The following is a 7,405-nucleotide window of genomic DNA, read 5'->3' as shown; positions in this document are numbered from 1 at the left end:
CCAGGATCAGGCATTTTGAAAAAAAGAAAAAAAAGGAAAAAAAAAAAAAAGCAGTGTGTGAGATGGTGGTATGGCTGATGTTTTGTGCTATGCAGGTCTCTAGAGACACCTCCTCCTCCACCAGTGATCACTGGAACTCATTTTGCTGTTTGTTGCCATATATCCTGAGCAGTGTTTAGATTTAGAGCAGCTGGGCTTTCAGTCCTGAAGTAGAGCAAACAGCAATCAAAAGGTGGGGGGGAAATAAAGGTGACATGGGCAGAGAATCAAAGTTTCCCTTTAAAATAGTACTTCGGTGGAATTGAGTGAAATTGGGCTTTTTATTAGTTGGGTGATTCTGAAGTATTTTGCATACAAAAGCAACAAGTAATGCAACTTAGGAAGCAAATTCTATTATATATAGGCTAAAAGATGTAAAAGTGATTTCTGAGGTGCTGCAAAAATAATGTCACTAGTTATGTGCTTCAAACCTACAAACTTTAGTGTATTGTGTGGACAGTTTTTGGTGCTCATGGAATGTAAATGTTTGGAGGCAGGAAGCCAGGAAATAATCTAGACTATAAGAAATGTCTGCAATTGATTGACAGGCTGAATTTCAAGGCAGAATTGGGAGGACAGTATGAGCGGAAGGAAGGAGTACCATTAAGTCTACCAAAATTTGGACCATAATCTCTATTAACTGTGTATATCAGAAATAAGTCTGCATTTGCACAGACCCCTTCCTTTTTCTGTTTTAAATATATATCATAAAAAACACAAAAGCATTTAAGTTATGCACTCAAATATTAATAAGTGTCATAGCAGGGACTGTTGCTGCTTGTGAGTCTGTGTGTAAGGCAGTTCTCAGTCACGTAACTGGGTACTCCTTCCCCTGCAAAGCTCTGCTCGCTTCACGCGCCTCCTGGGCGATGTGCAGCGCACCAGGTCCTGCATGGTATCAGGCAGTGGCTAACAGGAGATGCTCAGAGAAGGAGGGCATATAAGCAAACAGTGATACTTCCATGGTTTACGCACTCCTATCTTCTCACAGTTACTGTTTGTTGTTTTGGGTTTGTTGTTTTTTTTTTTCAGTAGGCCTCCAGAGCTGCAGGCTATGTAATCACTGCTGATGGATTTAGTTTCCATTAATTTTGTCTCATCCCTCTTATTAATGAGCCATATACTTGTAGCTTCCACAGTTTGCCACAACTTGAAGTTCTACACCTTGATTTTTGGGGGGGAGGAGGAGGTATTTCCTTGTTTTTGATGTCCCTAACCTCTTGAATTGAGAAAGGCATTGAACAGCAAAACACCCTTTCAAAAGGTGTCAGGTAGTCCAGGCCACAGTAAATAGAGGCAAAGCTGAAGTACAAGTCCATGCTTAGTCACTGAATACTGATGAAAGGAAAGGATATTTGCTCTAACAAACAAACTGCTCTGCGCATTCACAGGTCTATGTTAAAGTTGCCCTTCCCACTTCTAACAGTGGCATCTCCTGAGCAGCGTGCTGCCACGCTGTTCAGTCTGAACGTCTTACTTCCCGAACGGTGAAGTTCATCCTATTCCTCCCCGTTCTCGTTCCTTTGTGAAAAAGCTGTCTCTGACAAGTGTCTGAAGTCTAAAAATATATTACATAAATGATATTTCCATTAACAGATCCTTTGGGTTCGCCAAGAAAAATAAAAAGGACTTCAGGCCATTTTGCTAAGCTTGTTTCAACTGGGACTGACTGTTTGTTAGTCCTCCAGGCTCAGTGGGTTCTTCAACAAAGTCCTGAAATGGCCTTCCTTCTGAGCGGTGTCTAATTGCTCATGGTGAGACAGGCTCTAAAACTGTACCATTACAAGACACTGATGTGACAGTTAAATTAACTGCCTGGATGTCCCTCGCCAAAGACTATCCCGTCATGCTGCACGTTAGCTATGGGATTTTTTTAAAAGTACTGGATAGGAGCCCAAACTGACTGAAATAACTCAACAATGCTCACCATGCACAGTGCATTTCAAGTACAAAATACTGGTAAAATTTGTCTCTGGACTGGTAATCTTTTTTTTTTGTTTTTGACAATTTTAAATGTGCGTCTGGCTTTCTGTTTCCTGGACGCTGCTATGTATAGCAGCAGTTACACAGAGGAGATGGTATCTTCTCTTTCAGTGCCTAGTTTAAGTCAAGGCATTATCCACTGCGTCTGTCATCCTGCAGAAATGTTCTTTTGGAACAGTGAAATTCTTGAACAAGGCAGCTGTGGCAGCTATTTCTATAAGTTGATATCATAGGTGTTACTCTGTAACTAAAACACGCATCCTCTTTTCAAACAGGAGAAGGGATTGGCTGCATTAAGCTGAGGGTTAGACAAGGAAGACGACTTCAGAGCTGCGCTTGCTGTATGGGTAGCTCTGCTTTCCTACCTAGTCCAAATCTTTGCAGTTCTGTTTAGGATAAAATTGTCTTCTCTTTGAATAAGTTTGTAATGTTCAGCGAAGTCATGGTCTTCTGCTTATGACAAGCCTGATAACAAAAATATTTTAGCATATACAGCCAGGGGATCAGCCAAGAACAGGACTTGATGGTGTTTTGGTGCTACATGAGCATATCAGTTATGACATGGACAGTGCTCTGCTGACACTGCCTGAGAACAGGAGGAAGAAACTCTCTCTGAATACCTCTACCTCACTGTTGAAGGGAGAGGCTGTACCAGTATCGCTACCCCAGCTCTGAAGAACAGGACAGGAGATGGCACAGAAGGGACTACAACCATGATGGTAATTCTTTGCTACCACTTCTTCCCCCCACAGCCAGTAGCAATGCTTCTGTTCACACTGCTACACATCATGCAACACCACCAACCCCAGCAGCTCTGGCAGGATAGCAGGGCTGGTCAGGCAGCTTGTTGAAATAGTCAAGCTGCCTTCCTTGCACATAAATTTCTTGTAAATATTTCCTTAATCAACCGTGTTTGGTTTTGCTGTTTTGTTTTGGCTTTCTTGATTTTGCTCCCCCTCCCCCACGGCTTAAAATTGTTTAACAGAGGTAGGCTGTAGCATACTGAACTACGTGTTTCCACCTGAGAGAAGCCTTTGATCTTTGGATATCTGGGGGATATGCTGAACCTCCTGCCCCTAATTTGGAAGGTGCTAGATAAGACTCTACTCTATCTTACACTTTGGTAAGTGGGGTACCTAGAGAGAAGCAGTGAGTGCAATGGCTCCGTTCAGTGGCACAGTAATGCTCCCACTGATGCGTCCAAAAGCTGGGTTGCACGTGAGTCTCAGGAAGTTCCTAAAAGTGACGGATAGAGGAGAGGTAGGTGGGCGCTAAGGGGAATGAGGCAGCTGGATAACAACCCACTCTTGCCAGAAGCAGTTTGTTTGTCTCTGGACAGCAGTGACAGTGCCTATCCACTGCCTTAGGCTAGCCCTGGACCTGGCTTTGCAATAGCTAGTGATGCTTCGTAGTTCGTGGAGAGGGAAAGGACAGTGCAAATAAGGGCAGAAACTGCCATGTGCTTGCTGCAGTGATAAACAGGGGTCATGCTGTAAGACAATCCCAGGCAAACCAGTGCTGACCGCATCTGGAGGACAGCCATTTGTCTGGCATCCAGAAAAGCACAGCAAAACTCATGTAATGACAATTTGCCCTTTAGAACTAGCACAGATCCTTCCGGAGCTGCATGTAGTTCAACACCAGAAAGCAGCCAAGCCCAAACTATTAGCTCAGACATCCCAAGGTCTGGAGTTGTGAGCACACACACGACTTCGTAGTATTTTAGGTTAACACATCACAACTTCAGCCCCTTGCTGGAGTTGAAATGAGGCATGTTTGCACAGCTTTTGCTCATTTTTATTTATTTTTTTTTTGTGTTGGTGAGCAGCTTAGCTGGAGACTTATGTGCTGGACTGCTGTTGCTTTTGCCATTTTTGCTTAAGGCAATAGCAGAGCAATCTGCATGTGCTAAACAAACTGGAAAAGAATACTCAGAATTTTGGCGCTCTCTTCCCTCCTGGCAATTCTACTCCACTAGTGCAAATATTTCATGACCACTTAGGATGACTTTATAACCATCTGTGAGTTTGGGGTTTGTTGTGTTTTTTAATACTAGGTTTTTTTTCCCCAGAAGCAAAGGCTAAAACAAACTGGAATGTAAAGCCCTGCTGCACCTAAATATCTCATCACCTTTGCCACTCAGATCTCCTTACCAGGGCAGAGGCAGGGGGTGCCTGGATTTCTCTTTTCTTTTTTTTAATTACTTATCCATAAGTATTTAGTACTTCTCCAAAGTCTCTCAAGTGAAACTCTCTTGTGTTCTCCAAGAGCTCTCATGCTGTAGCCAGCGCAGGAAAGACAGGAGTGCAGAGAACCTGCCTTCTTGAAGCACTGTTTGTTTCTGTATGGATTGTTTTATTGCGAGCACATGGTGTTTACCTGCAAAAATTTTATCCAGCAATCACCTTGCGCGTCTCAGTGACATCGACATGCAGGGATGCCAGAGCCCCACCCTGCATGCCTCGCTGCTCCAGCTGCCCGTGCTCCTCCAGCTTGGGTGCACTGTGCACCTGGCAGTGGGAACTGCATGCTTCAGTCAGGTTTAATTTTGTGATGGAGATGTTTTGGTCGCCTTCACATGGCACTGCCAAAGAACATGCATTGTGAGATTTCAAAGCACTGTGTTGCTTTTGTACGGCTTGCTTCGCTCGATGCAAAGGCTTTTGTCCTGCAGTGCCTGGTTGTTTGTCCTTGCAGGTGCAGAACAGGCTAGAAAAATATTTCAGCATCAAGCAATGACTGAATATGAACCCAGCATTTGCAACCCCACCAGCTGTCACACACCCAATCAGATAACCTGGGGACAGTGCAGGCTGGGCAGGACAGCCTGCAGCAGCTGAAGCTCTTCTGAAAGACAAACCCATGCCTCCACAAACTTTCCTGAGCTTGCCCTTCTCACAGTGCTTGCACCTTGCCTCCCTTTTGCCTATACCCTCCCCTGCATTCACTGGGTTTCCCCTTCACACCGTCCAGCAGAGGAAGGGGGACTGAGTATGGCAGGCTTGGCAAGAGCCCCAGCCCTCGGTATCGCGCCCAGGCCGGAGGCTTGCTCTCCGTACTGCCTCCCACACCCCAGTTGCTCCCCAGCCCCTGGATTTGGGGGGTGGCCAGCCTGGGGCTGGTGTGGGGGGCAGGGTGTGTCCCAGTGGCCACAAGGAATGGTGCTGGCCCCCGGGGATCACCACGGCATGCAGCCTGCAGTGGTGTGCAGCTCCTCGCAGGCCCCAACAGGCTCAAATAACCATCCCTCCTATTAAAAAAAGTATATTTTATTGGGTCTTTCCCCGTTTTACAGGCTCTCTCGCAGAGTTTTGCTCCAAAAAGCCCTTTCGTTCAGGACACATGGGTTTGGCCGGCCCACGGGCACTGACCGGACCCTCTCTGCGCACGCGGGAGGCAGCAAGCGAATTAACCTTTCCAAACGGCGAGCGAATTAACCAGAAACACTGAAACCGCCCTAAAACTGAGGGCGGGGGCGGGTAGTTCAGGTCCACGTTCCCCTCCCGGGGCGGCTCCGCTCAGGGCCTGGCTGCAGCCGACGCCTCTGCCCCTAAGGCCGCGCCGGCCCGGTAAAGGGCTGGCGGGCGGCCCGCTCGGCCCGGCCCGGCGCGGAGCGGAGGAGCTCCGCCCCGTCCCGCCCGCCTCGCTCCCCGCCCGAGGGATCGATTGGTCGCGCCTCCGTTTCGAGGGCAGCTCGGGCGAGCCGCCAGCGCCAGAAACGTCCCCCGGGCGGGTCTGGCCCCGGGGGGGGAGCGGCGTGAAAAACCGCCTCACGCTCGGGCGGGCGGCGCCCTGCCCTCTGGCGGGCCGGGGCCGCGCCGGGCGCTGAGGGGAAGGTGGAGCAGCGGCCCCGTCCCTAGCGGGGACGGTGGGCGAAGCGGCAACGAACAGCGGGGCCTTGCTCGCCCGGAGCCGGTGAAGCCGCTCCCCGCCGGGCCCGTGGAGCCGGTAGGGGTGAGCTCCCACACGGGCACTGCTCCCAGAGGCCTTGGGCGGGCGCAGGGTCAGTGGTGGCCTACGCACCCGCTGTCACAGTGTGATGGTTTGAGGAACCCACAACAATTTATTGTCATTTAGAAAATTATTCTCTCAGCTGATGACCCCTCCCCACCCGGGAAGGGGGATCGGGGAAAAAACAAGGAAACTCAGGGGTTGAAATATAAACAGGTTTAATAGAATAAGACCAAATAATTAACATTAATAACACTAAAGAACCAATATTGATCCCAATACCAATATAAAATATACAAGATTATACTCAGCCAGTTCTATCAGCAGGAAGCTGTGCGCTCCCAGCAGGGGACAGAAAATGTCAGACACTGCGAGCACTACGGCTTCGGGAGGAAGGGAAGGGCTCAGGGGTCTGGCACCGGGGCAAGGAGTTCTCGGGAGCGCCGCCATCGTAGAAGAGAGAAACTCCTCAGCAAACTTTCTAATTTATATTGAATGTGACGTTTGTGGTATGAAATAGTCCTGTTGGCCAGCTTGGGGCAAGTGCGTGGGTCTCGCTTCTCCTCATCCTGCACCTGGCGAGCTTGAAAACAGTGAGACCTTGAAACCTGCGCACCATAGCTGGCTATAAAGTAAATATTTCCAAAAATTCAGACACTAGAGTCTTCTAAAAATGCAGTTTTCCCAAGCATTATAAGAGACCTTACTGAAAAGTAAAATTACTGAAAGAGAAATTAATCCTGTGTTGCCCAAACCAGGGCACAGGCGCAGGCCTGACAGCGGTCACCCCACGCCATGGTGCCGGCCGCAGCAGGGACAGCCAGCCTTGGCGCCCCGCTGTCCCCGGGCTTTGTTTGCTTTGGCTCTGAGAGGCACCACCCGCCCTGAGAAATGATCCCAGGATTTCACCAAAATACACAGTTGCTCCTTGCAGCCTTGAAAGGATGGCACCATAAAGGGCAGGGAGGCCAGGTATGGAAAACCAAAGATCTCGGGGGAGGCAGCCATGCCACTGCCCTCGCAGCATGGGTCTCACCATGTTTCAGCCGTCACGGGAGGGCTGCAAGGAAAGTTTATGCTAATTTAGGCAAATACCGAGGGAAACAGCTCCAGCAAGGTGGTGATTTTCCCAGGATGAGGCTCCATCCCTCAGCACGCTCTCCAGGCGTGCTAACCCCTCAATTTCCCTAAATACTAGGAATTTGACTATAGATAGCATTTGTGGTAGCAAAAGACTGCGTTCGTGTTTTCTCCTGATCTTTTGATACGATTTTACTCATTTGCAGACTTTGAAGTCTGGTTGTTCAAACAGCGCTCTCGCAAACAAAATCTCACGAGCTGACGTTAACCAATTCACACAGAAGCTTGACTCAAAATTTTAAAGGTCGAGCATAGGTATCCCTACATAGGATATATAAGGATATACCTTATA

Source organism: Chroicocephalus ridibundus, chromosome 3 (assembly GCF_963924245.1).
Source record: "Chroicocephalus ridibundus chromosome 3, bChrRid1.1, whole genome shotgun sequence".
In the NCBI taxonomy this organism is placed as follows: Eukaryota; Metazoa; Chordata; class Aves; order Charadriiformes; family Laridae; genus Chroicocephalus; species Chroicocephalus ridibundus.
The sequence above is the reverse complement of the archived record's forward strand: the minus strand, read 5'-3'. Positions refer to the sequence as shown.